Source organism: Giraffa tippelskirchi, chromosome 2 (assembly GCF_054371585.1).
Source record: "Giraffa tippelskirchi isolate mGirTip1 chromosome 2, T2T-mGirTip1v1.2.pri, whole genome shotgun sequence".
Lineage (NCBI taxonomy): Eukaryota > Metazoa > Chordata > Mammalia > Artiodactyla > Giraffidae > Giraffa > Giraffa tippelskirchi.
The window spans coordinates 40,614,741-40,639,777 of NC_137276.1; the positions used below are offsets into that span (position 1 = coordinate 40,614,741).

Sequence of the window (25,037 nt, forward strand, 5' to 3'; positions counted from 1 at the left end):
GGAGATGCAGTGTTCATCTTTTCCTGTTGGGGCATGTAAGGTTTCCCTTTATTTTCACATTAGCATGCTGGAAGCAGGTTTTGTTTTGCTGTATTTCTATTTTGATTAGATCTTTTAGCAAAGGTGTAGTAATTATAGGGATTCATACTTGTTGAAGATGAACTGTGTGGCAGACCCTGTGTAAACCCTTGACTCTTGTGACAGTCCTATAAGATGGCTGTTATTATTATCCCCTTTTAGAGATGAGGGTGGAGTACAAGTAATTTGCCCAACTAAGTAGGAGGGCCCTGAAGAAGTTTAGTGTTTGAGGCCTTTGCCAGTTGGCAGCAAAAACCAGGGTAAGTGCTGTTGTTATGGCGCCATCATAATTACATAGAATTGGGAAACACACGTTAGCCTAGCAGGGCATTCCCATAACCTTGGAGGTTTATCAGCCTGCAGTGATGGTTCTCAAATTTCAGCACATATTAGAATCACCTGGAGGCTTGTTAAAGCACCTGTGCTGGGTCCACCCCCAGCAGAGTTTTTGAGGCAAGTATTGATAGCTTGGGCTGGGACCTGATAGTTTACATGTCTAACATGTTCCCAGATCATGCTGATGCTACTGGCCTGGGACCACTCTGAGAACCACTTCCATAATCAATACTCACACAAGTGAAGAGTCAGCTGCCCTTATTTACAGTCAGGTGAGACGATTGCAGGTTCAGAAATTTTAAATAGTGTCCACCTCATGAAATAAAAACTGAACTCACGTGGTCCAGTTTATCTAGGCCAGCAGAGGGATGTCTGAGCCAGGCCAGGGCAGTGTAGAAAATGCTTTCTGTCCTTGCCAGTGTTTTCTGATATGGGTAAGATGGATGAGGACCCAGGGTGGAGAGAAAATTTGGAAACGCAAGTTAAGGCTTAATATTGGAAGCGTGAAGTGCCATCTAGTGCATTCCATCTTAGGACGATGCCTGATTTGTTTTTATTTTGTTATTTTCCACCCTCCCCACTCCCTGCCATAGGCACAAAAAGGCTTGGTATCCATTGTTTTAACCCTTTGGGAAACTGTACACACGGAGAAATTAAAAATTCATGACAATGCATAGCCTGATAGTAGAGAGATAAAAGATTATCTTATTTGACGGGATTAATTGTAGTAGAAAATTACCTGTTTGTAGGAAAGCACTTAGAAAGAAGGGCTGTGTACCCATCTCCAGTTGTGAGGTAAAATAGCCACATTCTGTCCAAATTTAGCTCACACATGGAAAGCCCTCACCAAATCTATGACCCTCTGTTATTCCAGCCGAAGTTTTCTGTTTTGCAATTAAAAAAAGACTGCATTTCCCTCATCTGAGCAATGTTACACATGAAACTGAGGAATCAGAACATTTTCAAATTGAAAGATTTTGTAGGAAATGGTGACTTAGGATCACCTCAGAGGAGAACATACAAGTAAACTGGGAGGAAATGTTCCAGATTTTTCCCTGTGCTAGTTGTCGGGGCTCTCCTGTGGCCTCAGTAGTTGGGATTAGCTTGTTTGCTTGGTGAGATGATGTATCAGGGCAGAGAGGATGGGACAGGGACAAGGGAAGACTGGGGAGGCCAGACAGGCCTGTGCACATAGGCCGGGTGTTCTCAACTTGGGCTTTACAGCGATGGAGGGTGAACTTGTGCTGGGCGTCAGCTATGGGCCAGACCCCTGTTGGGCCTTGAGATGCAGAAATGCGTGAGATGGGGTCTGGGTTCCCAAGGGGCTTATGGGGGAGACAGGCACATCTGCAGATAAAGCCACCACCAACTAGTGGATACAGTATGGCAGCTGCACACCAAGCCGCCTGGGGTGGGGCAGGAGAGCTGGACAGGGAGGTGGCCCACTCCTGGTTCCCCATGTGACAGAGCAGGTGAGAGGCTGATACCATAGGGTAGCACAGATGGAACTAGATCTGGTATATTTTGGTTTTGTTTCCTTTTTTCTTTTGTTTTTGTGATTTCCATTTTAAGTGAGGGGATTTTGACTGCAGAGGGGAGTCTGGGCCCACAGATGCTGTAAGAATCCAGAGCTGAGAGTGCCCTTCAGAACCGCTCAGGAGGTCAGGGGGCGCATGCCAGTTGACTGTCTTTGACAACTGTGGCTAATTTTTAGCTATTTCCTAGGAACATAAAACCTGCAGAATGGCTTTCTATCTTTAAGGTGTATCAGCTTTTAAAAGGAAGATTCTTTATTAAAAGCACGGTTCTGTTTGCCCTTAATTTCTGGCAAAGTGCTAAATTCCACTTTCAGTTCTGTTTGTGGTGGTTTGCACTTCTCACTTTCCTGGTCCTCCCTTCTCCCTCCTCCTCCTCTCCTCAATGCCTTTACAAGTACCCTGCCAGCCGCCAGCCTCCGAGGCGTGCCTGCCCACACTGTGACCTTGGTGAACTTGGGCCTCAGCTTCCTTATCTGTAAGTGGAGAGCTTGGATTAGCTGACTCCTAGTCACCTGGTCCCCACATCTGGGAGTCCTGCGACTGGGGGACACCTGAAAAAGTGACTGGTGAAGTCCCTTTCATCAGTCGTTTATTACTCTGTTAATAAAAAAAGTTATTTCAGAGCTACCTTCCCCGATCCTATTAGTTGTGTACCCAAACCACTTTATAGAAACAGCAGTAAGCGGTTGATTCTCCACTGTCATATGTTACAGCTTGTGATCCATGTCCCTTCTGGCAGGCTGTCTGAGCTAAAGGTGCAAAATGTCCAGTGTTCAGTGTTTGATTCACAGGCCCACTGTGTGAATCCGAGAAGGGTGTTTTAACAAATGTTACCTAAGGACAAATCCTATGGGATGTTACCATTAATCTCATGTTATGGGGTGGGGGTGGGGTGCTCTTCAGCTAAGCTGGCAGGGGTGGGGGCTGGTTGGATGATACTCAGGTTAGGAATGGAACTTCCAAGGGTCACAGGTCAAGTGAAGTTTGGGGGTGGAAGGAAAAATCCCAGGAGCTGAGAGGTGGAGAGAGAGTCACAAAGACTGTCCCCTGAGGAGGAGGGGAGGGTTGGCCAAAGGGCTCCCCCTTCCAGCTGCGGGGGACAGTAGCAGAGGCCGGAGGTATCAAAAAGTGGAGAGAAAAAGCAGCTGGGGGGAGAGGTGCTTTTACCTTCCCGGCAAACGTAGACTGAGGGTTTGCCTGAGGCCAGTCTGAAAAGGGGGCCTGAGGCCAGAAGGGCAGAGTCTATTGCTTTGAGGGAAACCAGGAGGAATGGGCAGGCTGGGTGAGTGGAGGAGGAGAGGAGAGCCTCCGGCCGGCCTGCTGGGTATCCTGAGAGAAACAGTTTGTCCTGAGAAAAAATCCATGGCCTTCAGCCTGAAACAGGCTGCTGCGGTCACCTGAGACCAAGAGAGGGCTGTCCTTTTGAGGCATGGACATTCTCCTGTGGGAAATGGCAGTGATAAGCACTGCGTCACAGTGTTGTCACCTGAGGCCCTTGGTGCATGCATGAGGGTGCGGGGGCTGCTTCCTGGTTGTGAGGTGACGTGGGAGGTGGTGGCAGAGGGTTACTGTCTGGGGAGGGGTGCCCTGCCGGTGCGTGGACCATTCACTTGACTTGCGGGGCCATGAGGGAGACTGAGAGCTAGTGCCCTGGGACTGTCCATCTGTCCCCAACTCTATGGCCATGAGCTGCTGAGATTTTTTTACCTTGTGATCTGTCATCTGATCCCTTGTTTTTCTTCCCCATCTTATCCCAGAGCCTGTCCCTCTTCCCCTGTTTGACTTCAGTCTCCTCACCCTAAGGTCCCAGGTGCACAGAATGGCCCATGTATGTCACCGCTCTCCGTGGGAGCCTTCGTGGTGGCCTCAGTCTCTGTTATAGGCCTTCAGACTCACTGGGACCAGCATCTCTGGCGTGGACGAGGCTGAGGATACAGGTGTGAATAAAGTCTCCATGTGCGTGGAGTGTTCTTGGTGACAGGGCAAACACCACGGTCAAGTCAGCAAGCGTGAGGCCTGGCAGTGGGTCAGAGGCAGAGCCCCCCTGTGCCGTGTGAGGGCTCTGTGCCCCCTCAGAGGGTGGGTCGTTTGACACTTGCTGTACTGCCACTCTTTGTGCAGTGACACCTGAGTTCCTTTGAAAGGCCCTGGAGAGTTAGCAGCAGTTGTGCTGGGCTGACTTCCAGGTTTCCAAGGGGCCCTGGACATGGTGGACTTTCCCCTCCCTCTGATTTTAGAGACAGAGATGGGGTAGCATGAACACCCCAGGGATATCTCAGGCCTCCTTTTGGCCACTGGTTTGAAGACCCAATCAGTGGTCCAGGGGTTCTTATTGGGGTCCATAGATGAACTTCAGGAAGCCACTTAAATCCAGTTTGTCATTCTGGGTGTGCATTTTTCTGGCGAGAGTGTCGAAAGCCTTCATTAAATCCACCGGGAAGAGCTCTGAAAGGTTTATTTTTATGAAAGTGGATGAAAAGATAGAATTGGGCCATTGAGGGCTTCTCCTTATTGCCGTCTGTCCCCCTTTTAGAGGAACTAATGAGATGTGATTTGCCTAAAGCGGGGAGGCAGACACAGACTGAGAGCCTCAGGACAGTTATCTGGGACTTGACATTGCTGTGTCTTACGGTGGGAACGTATTCATTTATTCCTCTGAGAAAAAAGAATCAAAAGATAAAGCTAGCATCGTGGAAAAGCAGCCAGCTCACTGGGAGAGGAGTAGGGGAGGCGCGTGTGATGCTGCAGTGTGGTTTTGTCCTCCACTGAGCAGGAGAAGGCTGAGCCTCGGGAGGAGAGCAGAAGACCACTTGAGCAGATGCTGCTTCTCATATTTCTGGGTCTGATGGGTACACAGGTCTAGAGAGGACGCTGTAGGACTTTGGCTGTTGATGTCAAAGTCTCCTGTCTTAGGAGACTCCTCTGCTTGAGACTTCCACAGTAGTTTACCCAAATAATAGAGTTCATGACAATTGGCCCTCAAGATGTGGATAACTTCTAAGAGGAAAGGCAGTAATACTGAGTTATTATTTGATTCAGCATTTCTACTCTAGGGGTTTATTTTAAGAAATAATTAAGACCATTATTTATCACAGAGATGTTTGTCATAGTGAAAAGTTGAAAAGCTAAGTATACAATGGTTTGGGATTGGTTAAGCAAATGACATATATCCAAATAATGGAATACTTGGCAACACTTAAAAAGAAGATTACCAGAGGAATATTTGTAGAAAGGTTTCCAAAAAAACACTGTTATGTATAAAGAGTTCTATACAGCATTCGTAAGGAATACACTGTTCAGAAAACACTAGTTGGGTGCCTACTATGAGCGAGGAGCCCTGCTGGGTGCCGCTGACACAGGGATAAACTAGGCAGACATGGTTCCTGCTCTTAACTAGCGTACAGTATCCTAGCAAACTAGTCAAGCCATATCAACTCTCTCATTAAGTTTTATAAATACTCATAAGAGGACTGTAAAACACAGTGACTCCTTAACAGGCACGTTCAACCACCTGTGAAGAGAGATTTTGTCTGTTATACCTGTTAAGGGGCTACATCCTTGACCTGAAATCAGTGCTTTTCTGGCGAGCTCGAAGTGAGTCACTGAGATATTTTACTGCTAACCTTCCTGTTAAACCATCTTCCCTCTCCACTGCAGTGCGAGGCTCTGTGGGTGAAAGGGTGGTGAAGGCACTGTCGTATGGGGAGTGGGACACATTCCTGCTCTCCCTTCTGGCTTCTGTTCTCAGTGCTCAAGTTGTCGCAAGCCCAGTCAGCAGCTCACCTGGAATTGCCTCCTGTTCACCGTCGCCTCTCGTGGGCCTCACCTCATTCTGACTTGGGCCCCTGACCTGCTGTCGTCTGTGGTGTTTGCCACTATGTGGAGGAGTGCTTCATTCTTAGAAATCATCTAATTTCAATCCCTTCTTGGAGCCTGGCAAAGCCTGGGCTGGAATCTGTGCATCCTGACTCCCTGATGGGCATCTTTTCAACGAGGCAGTAGTGTGGCTGCTCCCAGTCACCCAGGGACAGCTCTTGCAAGCAGGTCTGCGCCCAACACCAGCCTGCATTTTGAATTGGTGGCCCCACAAAGCTTCAAGAAAGCTTGATTCCTTCAAAGGCAAACGGGCAGCAGATTTCTTGAGGAAGAGGAAATGAATCACTGAATCTGGTAGTGTGGCCGCCGGTCCCAGTATTGAGACCCAGCCAGATTGTCCTTTGGTGAGCATGTGAAAAGGCTGCATTCTTGACTAAACTCTGGGAACTTCGGCCGTGTGCGAGCAGGCCAGCTCCTGGGATCCACACAGGAAAGCATGTGGGTCTCTGCTGTCAGGGGTCCCTCTCCAGACAGAGCAGTCGAGATGGGCCTGATGACCACACGCTTGAGTGGATAAGATGCCCATCAGGGAGTCAGGACGCACAGATTCCAGTCCAGGCTTTGCCAGGCTCCAAGAAGGGATTGAAACTAGAGGATTTCTAAGAATAAAGCACTCCTCCACGTGGTGGCAAACAGCACAGACGACAGCAAGTCAGGAGCCCAAGTCAGAATGAGGTGAGGCCCATGTGATGAAAATGCAGTCACATGGACTCGTAACAGTTTGGGCTAAAATGTTCAGGAAGGCAATCCCTGGGAAGGGTGGGTTTGAGGGCAGGATCACTAGTTCATTTCAGTTCAGTCGCTCAGTCGTGTCCAACTCTTTGCAACCCCATGAATCGCAGCATGCCAGGCCTCCCTGTCCATCACCAACTCCTGGAGTTTACCCAAACCCATGTCCATAAAGTCGGTGATGCCATCCATCCATCTCATCCTCTGTCGTCCCCTTCTCCTCCTGCCCCCTCCTTCCCAGCATTAGGATCTTTTCCAATGAGTCAACTCTTCGCATGAGGTGGCCAACGTATTGGAGTTTCAGCTTCAACATCAGTCCTTCCAATGAACACCCAGGACTGATCTCCTTTAGGATGGACTGGTTGGATCTCCTTGCAGTCCAAGGGACTCTCAAGAGTCTTCTCCAACACCACAGTTCAAAAGCATCAATTCTTTGGCGCTCCGCTTTCTTCACCGTCCAACTCTCACATCCATACATGACCACTGGAAAAACCATAGCCTTGACTAGATGGACCTTTGTTGGCAGAGTAATGTCTCTGCTTTTAAATATGCTATCCAAGTTGGTGATAACCTTCCTTCCAAGGAGTAAGCGTCTTTTAATTTCATGGCTGCAATCACCATCCGCAGTGATTTTGGAGCCCCAAAAAATAAAGTCTGACACTATTTCCGCTGTTTCCCCATCTATTTCCCATAAAGTGATGGGACCAGATGCCATGATCTTAGTTTTCTCAACGTTGAGCTTTAAGCCAACTTTTTCACTCTCCTCTTTCACTTTTGGGGCACAGCTAATATCAGAGTCCATGTGAAGCTGACTGCTAGAGGCAGTGGGCGGCCTGTGCTGGCTGTTCAAGGCTGCTTGGCACTTACTTGCCTTTTAACCTGAGTTTGGCTTCTCTTTTTAGAAAAACTTTTTCACCTTCTCCTCCTTCTCTTCTCCCCATCTTAGCCTGTTCCTTTCCTTTCTCCCTGCCTCTTTTTGCTCCTCTTCCATTTAGAAAATATATAAGCAGAAAGAATATCCTTCATAATCCCATCACCCAGAGATAACTATTAATACTGATGTTTGGATGTGTTTCCCTCCCATTTTTTTCTGTAAATACTAGATGTGCACATTGAATAAACATTTTTACCAAATGCCCAAGGATGGAAATGTTAAAATCTAAATGTCACTGTTTCTAAAACTGACTTCTGAGATATGTAATATAAATTTGAAATTTTATAAATGTTATTAACAATGCTAATATGAAAAATTATAATAGAGTTTGACATTATGCTACAAGGACTTCATTTTTCAGCATGTATGATCAGTATTGTGAACATTTTTGAACCTGGGTACATGTTGACTTTCACCTGAGGTGGAGGAGGTAGGAGCAAGGCTTTTATTCATTTATTTTGTTATTTATTTGGTTTGGTTTTTGAATTATTTTTTATTATTTCGGCTAGCTGTCCATTTAAGATGCTGTAAGGGGTAGTTTGTCTCCAACTTACTCAACTTTTGAGCAATGACTGGCCTTTCCTCTTTAATTCCTGGATATAAAGATTTTCTTGGTGATAATACAGTTTCCTTTGAAGTTATCCCTCACCCTGGCTTAGTGTGGTATGCAGAGGAGAATATGTCTAGATGATCTCAGAAGCAGAAATAAGATCTTACACACATTTTCTTTTGATATTGTGGCCTGTGATTGCTGCTTCCCACAACCAGCTGAGAGAATAGCGCATCCTTAAGCCTGGGCTCTGGAAGTGTGGCAGTGGAACAGTGTAATTGGCTTTTAAGATAACAAAGCTGTTTTCCAAATCTCCATCTGCATCTCAGCTTTCACTACCTGCACACCAATTTCAGCATCTCCCCTGGGGAAGAATGACAAAAGAATCTTTATGGAGGTAATATGTGAGAAATGTTTGCTGCTTCAAGGCAGCTCAGTTCCCAACAATTGACTACTTTTCCTACAAGCAACCCTGGGTTGTCAGCAAGCAGGCTCTTTGATATTGTTAGTAAGCGTCCTGTGTCAATGCTGTTATCTGCGAAGTGCAGTGTTAGAATTTCCTTTTATGCAAACAGCCTTTTCAAATATATACTAACCAGCCTTCCCATCCCGTCTTTGAACATCTTGTGTTAGTACATGACAGAATCCCTTGGACGTCACATGGTTTGCCTTTGGGTGGAAGAGCGTTTTCTTCTGAGGTATGCTTCTGGAATGCTCACTAGCATTTGGAAATGAGTCTTTGGATGTTCACAGAAACTGTCCGAAGGATGTGCCTTGTTCATATTGCGGATGCTGCCCTACTGATGTGTAACCAGAGTGATGATGCGGTCACTGATCACACGCCTGTTCACGAATGCCAGGAATGACGTTTGAAGAAAGCATTCTGCTCTTTGGACTTCTACGTCAAAACCAAAGATGGGACTTCAGACAAGAATGGTAACTGGAGACAATTGCACTGGATCCTCAAATAAACATAGAAATATATGTATATATATTGTATTTGTCTAGGTCTAAAATACATTTCCAAGATGTGACTGAGAATGTTCCAAATCTATAGTTTGCTTTTAAAAAGTACAAACATCTTTTATTATTCTGTTTTAATTATGGTAAAATATACATAACTAAAAATTTACCATTTTAACCATTTTTGAGTGTACAATTCAGTGGCATTAAGGACATTCACACTGACGTACAACCAATACTACCGTCCATCTTCAGAACGTTTTCATCATCCCAACCTGAAACTTTGTGCCCATTAAATAATAACTTTCCATTCCCTACCTCCTCTATCCTCTGGCACCTCTATTCTACTTGCTCTATGAATTTGACTATTCAAGGTACCTCATATAAGTGAAATAATACAGTATTTGTCCTTACATATGGCTTATTTCATGTAGCATGTTTTCAGGGTTCACCTATACTATAGCATATATGAGAATTTACTTTCTTTTTCAGGCTTAATAATATTCCACTATATGTAGAGACCATATTTTTTTGTTTGTTGGTGGACGCTGGAATTGCTTCTACCTTTTAGTGTGAATAATGCTGCTGCTGTGAATTTCTTGGAGTGAAACATCTTTAAATAGACTTAAGAAAAAGAAAGAAAAACCTGTGCCATTTTGTGATCAGTTTTTTTAGAGGGCTACCATGTCCAAGTTTGGTCCAGGAAATGCCTACCTCACAGAGATGAAAAACACCCAAGTACTTTCAACAGTGTTCAGCTGAAAGCTTTAGTGTTTGCCTGAGGTCAAGAGAGCAGTTTCATACTTCTTCTGAGCGGTCTCACCAGCGAACTTGGCAGCAACCTTGAGTGAGGCCTGTCAGGGTTCTTGGAAAACAGCCTGATGTTTTCATACCTTTTGCCCTGCTAGCTCTTGCCTGTCAGTACCTCAAGAGGGAAAAATCTGGCAGTAGCCCTGCTTCCTCAGCTCAGTCTTAGCTGCTGAAAGTCTCATTCGAACCCTTTCTGGATATGCAGAAAGGGTTTATCTAAGGGGTTTGCCCTTCAGTGAGCCCGTCTCTCTGTCTGGAGGGGAGCTCAGGGTCTGGGCTGCAGGCTGTGTGTATCCCACAAGCCCTCTCAATTTAAACTTACATATTTTTCAAATCAATGTGGTAGGGGAGGCCTGGTGGAGAATATAGGGCAGCAAACTCTCCCCTGACTCCATTTGGTGGGCCCCTGGCTTAGTGGTGCCTGGTCATCCTGCAAGGGCATCTGAGGTAATTTCTGGAGAAGTGGGAAATTGGGGTTAGTTTCCTGTTTTGTGGAAAAAGAAGTGAAATGTTTTGTACTTTGCAGGCTAGATAACAGTTAACTGTAATTAACCATGGTTTAAATGAGGCCAGTCAAATCTGTTTGCTTATGCTGCTCGTGTTTTCTCAAGACAAATGATATAGCTGAACTCTGTCCATGAGTTTACTGATAGCATTGTGGATTTAAAAAATATATATTTGTTTTGTTTTATTTATTTGGCTGTACTGGACCTTAGTTGTGGCACTCAAGATCTTTTTCTGTTTTTTTTTTCTTAGTTGTGACATGGGAACTCTTACCTGTGCCTTGTGGGATCTAGTTCCCTGACCAGTGATCGAACCCAGGTCCCCTGCTTTGGAAGTATAGAGTCTTAGCCACTGGGCCACTAGGGAAATCCTAGCATTGTGAATTATGCTATTGCTAAGTCGCTTCAGTCGTGTCCGACTCTGTGCGACCTCATAGACGGCAGCCCACCAGGCTCCCCCGTCCCTGGGATTCTCCAGGCAAGAACACTGGAGTGGGTTGCCATTTCCTTCTCCAGTGCATGAAAGGGAAAAGTGAAAGTGAAATCGCTCAGTCGTGTCCGACTCGTAGCGACCCCATGGATTGCAACCCACCAGGCTCCTCAGTCCATGGGATTCTCCAGGCAAGAGTACTGGAGTGGGGTGCCATTGAAAGTTTTATACTAAAGATCTGTTTCCTTACTGCATGCTCTTTCTTTTTGTTCAATTAATTTCTGTCATTTCTCTTGGTCTTTTTAGTGATACGTATGTGTATAGATTTGTAAAGTTGTGGAATAGATTTTAAACGGTCCTCAATTTTAATAGGTGATCTCTGGAACAAAATAACATACATGTTTAATCCTCAGTCATATAATTTATGTACAAAAGAGACTGATGGTCTCTTTTGACCATCAGTCAAATAGTCTACTTCAAAGAATAAAGTAATACTGTTTGAATCAATTCTTTGATTCAAAATACAAGATATAATTAGGGATGTGTCTTTGGGAAAGAAAGGTAATTGGGGTCTTTTTGTATCATTAAAATTTTGAGTGTGACTCACTCACCTGGCAGTGTGTCAGGTGTCTAAGCAAAAGCTTCTTTATCTTCCTTCCTGACTGTCGGGGAGCTCCTTTCTTTCATTTCCTTTCCCTTCGGTTCTTGGGGACTCCGTATATTCCTGTTCTCTTATCTTCCCAATTGTTCCTTCTCTGACTCCTTCCCTATTACCTCTACCTGATCTGTACGTATGTGTGCATTTTTCCTGAGGTTCGACCCTCAAGTCTCCTTGCTCAGCAGCTCCGCCTATGCAGGTCCCTGCAAGGGACCACTTCCCTTTCTCGGAGGTGGGGTGACGGAGGTTGGGGTCCACCTGGTAGAAAGGGCTCTGGTTCCTTATTGTTTGGGACGTGTGGTCAGAGTAGTTTAGGTCCTGATACCCAGACTGTGTGGGAAGAAGTGATGGAGAAAGCGCAGACCTTTTTGTACCAAGGTCTCTATTTTAGGAGTAAATTTATTGATACATAGATTAAATTTGATCGTTGCATTTTCTTAATTTGTATTTCATTTCCAGACTTGTTAATGCGACTACTTCTGGAATTAACAGTGGTCTGTATTTCAAATTTAATGCAATTCTTAATTTTTGAGAATTCAGTAAATAATAAAATCTCAGCCTGCTTACAAAGGCTCTGGTTTGTCTTATTCCTCTGTTGACATGTAGAGGGTGAGTTTTGTACACTGTTCACAGTAAGAAATGTTTAAAGATAGAGAGTATTAGAAATTGACTTTAAGAATTCATTTTTTTCCTCTCGTCAGTTTGTTGCCAGTTGCATCTTTAAGATCCCGTCAGATGTTATGGCTGTTTAAAATAGTTACACGGTATTTCTTTTATGACTGTAGAGGATTGTACAGTTGAGTTCTTAGCCACTCAATTTTGTTTATTACTTTGAGTTAACATTTGGAGTTACTATTTCTGACACCATATACTTCAAGACTGTAGTTTCTTGGATTTTTTTTTTTTTAATTTACTAAACTGCCTGGTGGAGATTTTCTTTATCAGATTCACTCATTTGTGGAGCCCAGATGTTTATGAAAAATGAAAGGGAATATCAACTATTGGAAGGCACACAGCATGGTATAATGAAAATAAAATCAGGGCTTTTGAGTCTTGGCGGAGATGGGTTTGGGTGCCTGCTCTGCCATCCCTGACAGCAGGATGTTGATCTAACGACTTGAATTATTTGCATCTTAATTGTCACGTCTGTAAAATGGGGATAGTAATGCTCATCTCACAGAGTCATGATGGGGTCATGTCTGTAAACGCCCAGCACACCGCGGATGTAGAGTAAATGGTGATTGTTAATATCGCTTCCTCTCCTGAGGCCAAAATGTACTAGAAAGTGATTATAGTTTTCTGTTATTTTCTTTTATCATTTACCATTTTAGAGGATATGGAGGTAGAAATGAGGAAAGTCTAGAGTGACTTGAGAACCTCATTTTATTGTTGGATTAAATTCATATCATCTACGTGTGTGCATTTCTGTCTTTCCCCTGATTGCTTCTTCCCCCCACTCTGTGAAATATGGTGTTAAAAACAAAACAGGTTACAGTAAGATTTTCTCTGTGTAGAACCTATGTAGATGAATCAGTCTTACTAGCTAGTTCCTTCCCCAGGGAGTAGAGGCTTTTCACTTATTTTTGCCTCATTTTAAATATTTTTATTATGAAAATATTTGGAACAATTAGAAAACAGAATAACGTAATGAACCCAACCCTCAATTTTGTTGGATGTTTGTTTGATGTGTTTTGGTGTACATATGTTGTTATTACTATTATTTTAAATATCCTATCTCCACTGGACTATAAGTTCAGAGACCTTGCTGTCTGGCGCCTAGGACAGTGCTGGGTGAGTGACAGGCTCCAGATAAGCTCTGTGCATCCTTCTCCAGGGCCTGGCCCTCCCTTCTTCCCAGAGGTAACACTGGCACAGGTAGGAGAGCAAGCCATTGAGGAGGAGAAATACCATGCTGGGTTTAGCCAGTGATACAAATATGTGTAAAATCAGGATCACCGTCGAGGATTTTAGTGCCATGATGTAAGATAGGACAGATGAATTCAGGAATAGCTCCTGTAGAAATCAGAACATTCTCCCTGTGTTTGCAGAGCCACAGAGTAGCTGGTTATCAGAAGTAACTGTTGGAATGAGCTTTGATAAGCATGGATGGTGCTGGACTCTGTAGGCTGACAGGACAGTTGAGCTGGAGCTCAGGAGTGGGAACAATGTTTCCAGGGACTGGAAGGAGGTAGTTCAGGCCTGGACTCGGTTACCGAAAGGGAGTGGCAAAAGAAGAGTACAGTGGCCATGGAACAAGACTATTGAGGTCTTATTACGTGTAAGTCATATCACTAGGCCCTTAATGAGGCAGTGTAGTATTCTAGGTGAAAAACTGACTTTCTGGAAGCATACAATCCAGGATTAAAGTGAAGTCCCCTCTTTTGCTAGCTGTGTGGCCTGAGGTAAGCCACTTAACCTCTCTGAGCTTCAAGTCTGATGTGAGGGCCATTCCCGTTTTGGCTACTGAAGGGAAGAGCACCGGATTGAGTTCTTGCCCAAACATTCCATCTTGCCCAGACATTCCATCTTGCCTGTGGGAATTCAAAATAGGCAGGTAAATGTTGAAGCGTGTGACTTTTTGGTTGGTCACAAGTGTACAGAGTGACCTCAGATACGTGAAGGCCTATATAAAATGACACAGTACAAAGTGAGATCAGCTTGCCCGCCATGTCTGCACTTCTCTAGTACCTGTGAAAAGACCATCCTCTTCCAAGTCATTAAGACAGAACCAAGGAGGCATCAACAATTCCTGCCCCTTTACCCCCGTGTCCCTCCAGCCCCAAAGCAAGGTCACTTTACCTCCTTACCATCTCTGGTGTTCATCTGTATTCCCAAGCCCTCATTGCTTCTTGCCTGGATTTCTGTATGTACAGCCCTCCACCTCCGGCCCGGGCTTCATTCCGTTCTCCCAACTGTTGTCACAGTCCCTTCCCTCACCCGCGAGGGTCACACGCGAGTCCTGCTTAAATGCGTCCATGGTTCCCACTGCCCTCAGGAGAAAGCCTGAGCGTGAGCCTCCACTCACGGTCCCTTGTCATCCTCTCAGGTACTGAGTGGGTCCTGCTTCCACGCCTTCTGCCCACTTAGAATGCCTTTCCCCTGCTTGACTCATCTCACTGATTCTCATGTGTCAAGGCTTGACTCAGGCATCTGAGTCAAGTGAGGAGCCCCGCCCTCCTAACCCACTCAGCTGTCTGGGCTGGGGTTTCCTCTGCGCCTGCCTCCATTATGCCGCCAGTGCGCTGGGTGGTGATGGGCGACTTAGCTGTTTCCAGAGCGAACACACCTGAGAGCACAGCCTGTTTTGTTAAAAAAACAAACAAACAAACTCATGCTTCTTTGTGCCTAGCCTGGTGTCTGACACATTGAAGGGTCTCAAAAAAGATTAGTGAAATATACACGGATGAGAAATTAGTGTTTTATCTTCCTCAAACCAGGAGGACTGAAGCTGGGTAACCGAAGCGTTCTTCCTCCCCACCTTTCTGCCTGTATCCATTCTAGCATCTGCTCAACAGCCAGCTGTGACGGAGGAGAAGCATATGGTTGACTTGAAAGAGGCAGTTGGGATGTGACTGTGTGTGAAATATATTTACCTGCCCTCACACCCCACCCCATACAGGATGACAGTAATGACACCTCATATTTGTCTTTTTATTTGTGTTCTCCTAAGTGCCTCTGCAGACATGATCTCATCCGGTGCGAGGGGCTGTAGCCTGATTACTGGATGGGAGCATGCAATGATAATGACCCCTTCTTTGTAGATGCAGAAAGGGAGATAAGGAGTGAAGAAATTTGCCCAAAGTTAGTGAGTCGTTAGTGGTAGAAGGGCTTCCCCAGTGGTCAAATGGTAAAGAATCCTTCTGCAATGTGGGAGAGCCAAGTTTGATCCCTGGGTCAGGAAGGTGCCCTGGAGAAGGGAATGGCTACCCATTCCAGTATTCTTGCCTGGAGAATTCCATGGGCAGAGAAGCCTGGTGGGCTTCATGAGATCTCAGAGTCGGACATGACTGAATGACTTTCACTTCACCTTAGTGGTAGAAGAGACCAGATTTTGAGCTGAAGTCGTTTGCTCTTTCTCCTCTAGGTTGTATCACATTCATATTTTTACCTATAATCATTAAAAAGGAAGATTGACTGAAGAGCTGGTGTTAAGTTTTCTGTGTATTAACTTGGCTTGCAGGTGTGCTTTTTAACTGTTAATTTCCCTAGTCTTCCTTTGGCTCTGGCTAAGTGCTCAGAGTGGTAATGTCATAGGTTTCATTTGGCTGAAATAGCTGAGGCCTGTTCTGGGCAGAAATGAAGAAGTTGCCTTGATTCAGTTGGTCAGTTTGGGAATATGATTGAATTCAAACAATTTTCCTGCCTCACAAGCCAATAAAGTGACAACAATAAAATCTTAGTCCTTTTTAAAGTGTACCCTTGACATTCTACTAAATCCTTTAAAAATGATTTTTTTTCCCTGTTCTGAAATTCTGGAGTCATTGCATAAACGTATGCAGCACGGGAAAATGGCTTGCTAGCATTCAACAGTCACATTGTCGATTTCCAGGAATATCAAAATTTTGAAAATTGCAGCCTCTAAAGTGGGCTATTGCAAGGGAACCACGCCTACATGTTTCAATTAAACTTTGGGCTTCTGACAGCAAAGATGAAGGTAGAATGAGACTGAAAATGCAAGGGTAAAACAATTAGGACCCGAGATAAATTCAGACAAGGAGCAAGTCTTGTGTGGTAGTCTTTTTGTTACTTGGTTGGGGAACAGGAGGTTGAACACTCACTCTATTGATCTCTGACAAATCTGTCTAGTTTTGTTGTCTTGTCAGTCCTCATTCTTCTTAACTCTTCACCGTTTGGTCGCTGAGTTGTTCCAGTCCCCGCTACATTCCGCCCCCATGCAGCCTCTCTTTTCCTCCTTCTACTCTGCAGAAAATGGTATTCTCAGTCTCCCCCGGTCTCTTGTCTGCTGTTGGTTACTTCTACCACCATCACTCCACCATCCACACTCATCTGTGATTTTCTCTTTATTTTGGTCCCTGATGGTGTTTGTGTGGGTGCATAGCCATTTTTCTGTATCTGGGTATTTTTACTTATTTTTCCTGCTGTCTTACACAGACTCAGTAGCTTAAAAACAAACTGACTTTGCAGTGTTTGTGGTGGAATGAACCTTTAAGATCATTTGCTTCGTTGTCTCATGCTAGAATTAAAAGGCTCAGGGAGGAGATGTGGCTTGTGTAATCTCACAGTCATCAGTTAGTGAAATCAGGCTAGTACTAAGGTTAGAGCAAGGCTAGAAACCCTCAGAGCGTCTGTGTTGATCCCTCCTCACACATTGACTCTTCATGGTCTCCTGTACCATCACTGTTCCCTCTGCAAGGAACTTCAGAGCTGTTTGGCTTTCATGGGTCCCCTCCATCACCACAAACCAAATGTCAAGTATCCATTCGCCAGGACTTACCAATTCTTTCTACTGGTAAGAATTTCTATTGTAAAAATTTCATTCTTTAATAATGAAAAAAAATTTACCAATAGTGAAATTCTCTTTTTTGGAACATGTAGTTCTATGAGTTTTAACACATGCATATAAATGGAGTAGAGAATAACCCATCACCTCTCAAATTCCCTGCTGCTGCTTGCCTCTTTGTAGTTAAACCTTCCTTCTCCCCTTGGCAACAGTGCTCTGTTCTCTGTCGCCATAGTTTTGCCTTTTCCAGAAAGTCATGTAAGTGGGACTGTGTAGAGTCTATCCCTTTGAGACTTGCTCCTTTCATTTAGCATAATCATTTGGGATTCATTCATGTTGCTATGTGTATCAATAATTTGTCTCTTTTGATTATTAAGTGGTATTCCACAATATGCATATACCACTGTTTGTGTTTACTCATCATACCAGCAATGTGTGAGAATCCTAGTTGCTCTGAGTTTTTGTCAGCATTTTATATTGCCAGATTTTAAAATTTAGCTATTTTGATAGATGTGTAATGATATCTTATTGTGATTTTAATTTGCGTTTATTTCTTTAATGATTAATTATGTTGAGCATCTTTTCATGTGTGTATTTGCCGTGCAGATTTGCTTGTTAGGTATATCTGTGTATCTTTTGTCCTTTATGATGTTTGTTTGACCCACATCAGTATCACAACCCTATTCCATCTGGTTGTTGTGCCTAACTTTCTATGTCAGCATTGTTGCCCAGGTACACAGTACATTCCAAGGTCAAGGCCTGAGCTGGGAACTTTATATACATAATCTCATTTTACCCTTATAAAACCCTTGTGAAGTAAGTGGTGTCTTCTGTTTTTATGATGGAGAGCCCATGTTCAACAGATATTTATTGAATGCCTACTGTATGCTATTATACTCATTGACTAGTTCAGTGACTTTGGGCCAGTCATTTTACCTCTGAGTCAGTTTTCTTATCTGTTTGATAGGGATCTATATCACAGTATTTTCTCTCAGGGTTATTGAGCAAAGGTTTTCTTTCTTTCTTTCTTTTTTTTAAGATTATTTTTTTAGGGTTGCCCTGTAGGTCAAGTGGTTAAGAATCTGCCTTGCAATGGAGGAGACACTGGTTCGATCCCTGGTCTGGGAAGATCCCACATGCCACGGGGCAGCTAAGCCCTTGAACCACAACTACTGAGCTGGCATTCTAGAGCCCGTGCTCCACAACAAGAGAAGCCACTGCAACGAGGAGCCTGTGCACTGCAACCGGAGAGCAGCCCCCTACTCAGCACAACTTGAGAAAGCCTGCACACAGCAATGAAGACCCAGGGCAGCCTAAATAAATGAATACAAATTTAAAAAGAAAAAATAAAAACCACTTTATAAAAAAAGATTGTGTAAAAAATTTATTGATTTATTTATTTGGCTGCTCTAGGTCTTAGCTGCAGTGTGTGGGATCCTCGATCTTCACTGTGGTGGGTGGGATGTCTAGTTGTGATATGGGAGATCTATTATAGTTTCCTGACCAGGGATTGAACGCAGGCCCCCCTGCATTGGGAGTGTGGAGTTTTAGCCATGGACCACCAGGGAAGTCCCCATGAGCAAAGGTTTTGAAGAAGAATGTAGAAGGTCGTCCGTGGTATATATTGAGAAAACATTGGCAGTGGCTTCTTCTATTATTCGCTTCAAACACTTCATACTGTACTGAGGCTGTTTCTGCCCATCGCTGGCTACCTTCCTTTGGAAAATTGCCCCTTAGCAGGTCTCCTCCTCCACTCTGGATCAAATATTAGAACCAACACAAGATTGAGCCTTTTAAGAAATATGTTACTCTGGTTGCTCTGTGTAGTGACTCATTACAAAGTGGCCAAAGTATTGGAGTTTCAGCTTCAACATCAGTCCTTCCAATGAATATTCAGGACTGATTTCCTTGACTAGCCTTGACTAGACGGACCTTTGTTGGCAAAGTAATGTCTCTGCTTTTTAATATGCTGTCTACGTTGGTCATAACTTTTCTTCCAAGGAGCAAGCGTCTTTTAATTTCACGGCTGCAGTTACCATCTGCAGTGATTTTGGAGCCCAAAAATCTTCACAGTAACCCTTTGAAATAAAAGTTAGCCCCATTTTACAGATGAAAATGTTGTGTGCAGTGGCCATTTGACTTGCACAGTGTGACCGCTGGATCTTTGACCATAGTCACTGTTCTTATTGGAGACACTGCCTCAGTGCCTGTCATGGAGCCATGACAGCTGCTGCCTGCCAAGTGCCTAGAAAGCTGGCACATCTCCCTCTGTGGCATCTGTTTCCTTCATGGGGGCTGTTCCCAAGACCCATGGTCAACAATTGTCTCCCGAAGCCCTGGGATCAGGTGCTTTTATTTTGTCCAGAAAGTCTACAGTAGAAAGAATGTGAACTTTAAATCAGAGACAAGGTTCAAGTGGTGTCTCAACCATTGTCTTTATTGCCTATGTGACTTTGGCCAAGTTATGTAAACTCCTAGAGCATAGATTTCTTGAGCTGGAAGATGGGAATAATACAGGCCTGGTGGAGATGCGGGGATAAAAATAACACGCTATAGCACTTAGCAAGTGCTTGGCATGTTGTTGATGCTTTGTAACTGGTAGCTACAGTTATTGTCACCATGGCAGGCAGGGCCTTCTAGCTAGTCTTAGGAGGCTGAAAAATCTGCTGAGAGTAGTGGTTAGAATATGGATTCTGGGGTAAACTGGGTTCAAATCCTTGTCTACCACTTATCAGCTGTGTGCTATGCACAACCTAATTGCTTTCTATGCCTCGGTTTCTGCCATCTGTGAAATGGGTGTAGCAATAGTTGCTACCTCACAGGGAGAAATGATTATAAAGAGACAAGAACTGTCAAGAGGTTGAGTTGAAACAACCCCATTTTGGTCACTAACACCGTTGTTTCTTTCAGTGACATGATACGAGCCTCCTTGAAATTTATAGTAACTTTTCTTCTCTCCTTCCTGCCCAGATTGAAAGAATTTATCTTTTTTTTAAATTTAATGCCAACAGAAATGTTTGATACTATGATTTTACTGGAAATACAGATAAAATTGTCACAAAATTACTATCTCCACCTAAGACATTGAAATAAGTAAGCCTAAATAGAATGTCTTTTTGTCTAGAGAATACCTAAGAGTTTTTAGATGACTATATAAAAACACAGGCAACTCTGTATTAAAAAAAAAAAACAACAGCAACACACGATTTTTTTGATATGATTTGACTCCCCAGCTTTAATCTTGAATTTGGCTGGATTGCCTGTGAGTTAATTTTTTTTCCCCTTCAAGTTGACAGTAGCAAGAAGGGACCATAGCTGTGAGTCCACCAGGAAGAAAACAACCTCTGAATTTAACATAGGTCTAGAAATCCAATTTGACTGATACCGTGGGGAGTGTGTGGTGCCGGCTGGGTCTGCATCATTATTCCGAAGTCTGTCCTGTGACTAATATGTTCCAGCTGTCTGGGTCACTACTTTGGAGTACTGTTTATTTGCAGCAGTGATGCTGCAAATAGGAAAAGCTTTCCCTTTTGTTGGTTGAAAGCTTTGCTGGTAATTAGCAAAACAAGCAGGCCTCTTATTTGGAGAGAGACGGAAAGGGTGGCTAAATAGTCAATTGTGGCAGCTACTTTGGAAAATGATCTGGCATTTCTGGGAAGTTCAACGTATGTGGTCCCAAGCCCTGCTCTCTTCTCCTAGGGATACGCCCTGGAGAAACTTGCTGTGTGCACCAGGGGACGAGCACTAGAATTTAAATGGCAGCATTATTCTTAATAGTGAAAACTGAACAATCCCCAGATGATCCTCAGCAGTAGAACAGAGCGGTAAATTGTGGGTAAAGTCACACAGTGAGAACAATATTGTGGTGAAAAATCAGCTACAGTCACATGAGTCAAGAGGGATGAATCTCAAAATCAAAATCTCAAGAGGCGAGTCTGAATACAGTCCTGGTTTCCTTTGTATAAAACTTAATTAAAACCAGGAAGAGCACAACGATATATTAGAATACAGATGTGATAAAATCATTAGAGGAGCAAAGGAGGAAGTCAGAATTCAGGCTAGTGGGTTATCTCTGGTGGGGAGAATGCAGGGTGCAGAGCAGAGAAGAGAGGATCTTGAGTGACACACCAGGATGTGTGGTCTAGAGATGGGATTGTATGTATCTAGACTTCATCCCACGTGTACCTAGATCTGGCAGAGATCTGGGACTCCTGAGTTTGAAGAGAATACTCTGAAGCAGAGACCATTAGGAGCTTTCTGGGTGTCCTGTGATATTAAAATGCCCGCCAGCTTGACACTTTCTCCCAAGGCCATCTTGAAGAAAAGAGAGAGATTGCAGCCCTCACTCCCTTCTTCCACATGTCAGGGTGTAACTAGAAATGAACTAGGCAAGTAAAGGTATGTGTTTTAGCTTAAAAATTCATGCAATGATTGCATTCAACTCCATGATGCATATGTGTTTCATAATTAACAGTGTTAGTATCACAGATTCATGTGCTTATCCTTCCATCCCCCAAATCCATGAGTAAAGTTGTTGCTTCCAAAGGTACATCATGTTTTTTCCCTTGGTTTAGTGTTGCTCTTCTTGGTCAATATTCCTGGGCTCTAAGTGCTCTTGTCTGTGGAGCGTTGAGTCACATCCTATCTTTTTTTGTGAGCCTCAACATCCCTGTGAACAGCTACTCCAAACCACAGGAGAGGTGGCTGCCTGGGGGAGGTTCTCTCAATTTTTAATCAGTCTAGTGAGTAGAGGAGGCAGGACTGAAATCCAGGGGAGGGGGTCCTTGACTTTTGTACACCAGCACCTTCACATGGCAGACCTTGTGACCTCTAAACCTTTGGGTATTGCCTGCAGCATTTTGGTGACCAGCAGATGAAGGGCCACTTGAGGCTGTCATGGAGGGGCTACTACCTTCTCCCCAGTGGTAGTTTTGATACTGCTTCCATCTTTATTGGCAGAACAGTCAGTGTCTTTGCTGTTGTATTTCACTATATTTTGCCTTTTATAAAAAATGAATGGAAGACTCCTGAACAGTGAGTGGTAATTGTCTATTGTTGTGGCAGAGATGAAAATTACCTGGGGTGCCATGTGAGGCTTGTTTTACTTCCTTTGGCCAATAGTGTGCCCTCTTGAAAAAGAAGGGAGAAAAATGAAATATATATATATGAATGTCAAAAATACATTAATGGTTATTGTGTTTCAAAGGGAAGTATAATTACTGATAGTAATTATAGTAATTGGTAATCATAAGTACAATATTCATGGTACTATTAAGTATGATTATTAATAGATACTCTTAGGGTGTGTGTGCCCTCCATCCACCCAACTCCCTCTTCCCCACCCCCCACCCCCCACAATGACATGTGGCTGTGTTGTTTGGTCATTTGGCACTGAGGTTGGTTTTCAGGATGCTGCTGGTTGGGAGGTGGGGTGGAGAGGGTGGGGACAGCCTGTTTAGTGAGATAAGCCCTGAGTTTGGGGTCAGAAGATCCAAGTAGCAGGTTCATGTCTGGTGTTTTCTAGTTGAATGCCCTGTATCATCTCTGACACTTAGCTGCCTTCTTTGGAAAACGCATTCAGTAAACATCCCTTTTTTGTGGCAGGGCTGTGGCAAGATCAAATGTAATAGATAACGTGAGGTGTGGTGGAGGCATCAGGTCTGTGACCGGCAGGCCCCTGGGCCACTGTGCCCAGGGAGCACAGTGCTGGAGGGAGTGTGTGTTGTAGTGTGTAGCAATAGACCCATCCTGGATGCCTTTGCTGGGAGGGACGTTGCCTGGAGGTGTGGCGGGTCTGGTGTGGTTCTGCAAAGTAAGTAGGTGCCTTCCAAGTGTAGCCTCAGAATACAAAGTCAGAGTCAAGTTCAGGTCCTTAATAAAGCCTCAGTTTTTGTTCCAGTGGAGTTTGGGCTACATCACTGCCCTGAAATTTATGTGAATTAAAAGAAATTTACTGAGGAATTCCTTTGTTCCAGAAGTTCCTTGAGTGGGTGAGGCCAGCAGTTGTTCCCTGCATTAAATATGCGATGGGATCGTTTTTTCTCTGCTTTCACTTTTCTCCTTGCCCGAAAAATAATTACAACAGTATTTTAATGTACAGGCTCGACACAGATTAAGAACATTGTGTCAACTGAAATAGCATTAACTTAATAAAAATCATTGATGGTAACATGCTGTTTTGCGTCTTCTTGCAGGGTGAGGACAGCATGAACATCCCTAAGTGTGCCTCTGGGCATATTTAGCCATTCGCTTTTGATTAGAAGAAAGAAGGCGGCCATCCACTTGAAAGGTGAGTAAAGATTTCCATGTGTCTTTTTATTACAAAAATTTTCAAACTTACTGAAGAGTTAAAAGATGAGCAGCAAGTTTTCATATGTCCACTACCTACATTTAACATTTGTTAGCATTTTGCCATATTGTGTGTGTGTTCAGGTTTCTACATTTTCCTGCTGAAACACGTGAAAGTAAGTTTAAGAGATCATGACGTTTTTATTGTCGATTCTTGGGGATGCAGTTCCTAAAAATAAGGATATTCTCTCCCGAGAGGCATTTTAGAACATGTGTAAACTCTATGGCAGAATCATGTAGTTAAGTACAATTATATTTAGGCAGTGATTTACTTAATGGACAGACCTGTAATGTGAATTTGTTTGATATGAAAAACATCTGAATATAAAGAATTGGGATTTGCACTCTGCATGTGCCCTGTGTAGCAGAGGATTCCTGTGCTTTCTCTGTTCCTGGTAATGTGCCAGTCTTCCCCACTGTGGCTGATGTTTGTTCTTAGGTCAGGGGATCGGATTACTGCTCTTCCTCCTTCCTAATCAGCCTTCACACGTAGACCAGTCTCTGTGATCTCATGTGATCAAAGGTCTTAACTGATTTTTTTAAACCGAAACTTACAGGAGAATATGAAAAGAATATGAGTGGTAATGTCTAGTTGAGTTTCAGTTTAGTCGCTCAGTCGTCTCTGACTCTTTGCAACCCCATGGACTGCAGCACGCCAGGTTTCCCTGTCCGTCACCGACTCCCAGAGCCTGCTCAAACTCATGTCCATCGAGTTGGTAATGCCACTGAGGTACTAGTGGAGGTTGGTATAGTAAAATCAACATTAGAGTCAGAATGATTCCCAGCCCTGTAATTTGACTACCTGCATTGAAACTTTACATGCATTCTTAGAGATGTGTGTTCTGTTTTGATTACAATTATATCAAGGCCAGTTACACAATTGGTCATTACAATTCTGTGTAATTCTTACAGGGTGGCTGTTGGCTATTCTACATTCTAATCTCAGTTACGTTTCATTTATGGTATCTTCTTCGAGTAGTCCAGAGAAGGCAATGGCACCCCACGCCAGTACTCTTGCCTGGAAAATCCATGGATGGAGGAGCCTGGTGGGCTGCAGTCCATGGGGTCGTGAAGAGTCAGACACGACTGAGCGACTTTACTTTCGCTTTTCACTTTCATGCATTGGAGAAGGAAATGGAAACCCACTCCAGTATTCTTGCCTGGAGAATCCCAGGGACGGTGGAGCCTGGTGGGCTGCTGGCTATGGGGTCGCACAGAGTCGGACATGACTGAAGCGACTTAGCAGCAGCAGCAGCAGCTTCAAGTAGTCCCTGAGTATTGAAGCATTTCTTCATAGATGTTTATGAACTAGAGTTAGCTATTCAGAGCATTATTATAAAAGAAGTATATTTAAGCGAGCCACTTAGAGCAGTGGAGTCTTTTTTAATATTCTCACTTCTCATTTAGAACAGCAAGTTAGTGACAGCAGTAAAATTTCTAAAGGGCACTAACATTTTGAAGGAGCTGAGACTGGAATTACAGATATCTCAGAATGATCTAGTTTGCTTTCTCACTGGCTAGTTATGCTTTGAGATGATGAGAAGGATGGTTGGGGCTCCATATGAGGCAAGAGGCTCTGAAGGATGGTGGAAGGGGAAGCCTCATGGGGCTCTGTGTGGGGCCTTCATATGGCTCTCTGGACCACTTCCAAGTGGTGGAACGTTTTTATTTTATTTTTTAAACTTTCTATTGAAATAGAACATATATGCAAAAAAATATGCATAATGTAAGTGTATAGTTCAATGCAGCTTCCAAACTAAGGTCACTCATGTCACCAGAAGCCAGACCAAGAAACAGAACATTTTTACCACAGCCTCACGCCT

General features: G+C 43.9%; 1 protein-coding gene across 17 annotated transcripts in view; it reads left to right on the forward strand.

The window, feature by feature from the left end:
- The window catches only part of SGMS1 (sphingomyelin synthase 1), a 330,821-nt gene that overhangs the window by 14,837 nt on the left and 290,947 nt on the right, over window positions 1-25,037 (forward strand). For 13 of the 17 annotated variants that reach the window (XM_081556966.1, XM_081556940.1, XM_081557000.1 and 10 more), the window contains exon 2: window positions 23,061-23,155. The gene's annotated coding sequence lies outside the window, so the exon portion shown is untranslated. Of the gene's footprint in view, window positions 1-8,794; window positions 8,978-23,060; window positions 23,156-25,037 lie in introns of all 17 variants that reach the window. The other 4 variants (XM_081557014.1, XM_081556948.1, XM_081556982.1 and 1 more) reach the window with 1 other exon arrangement.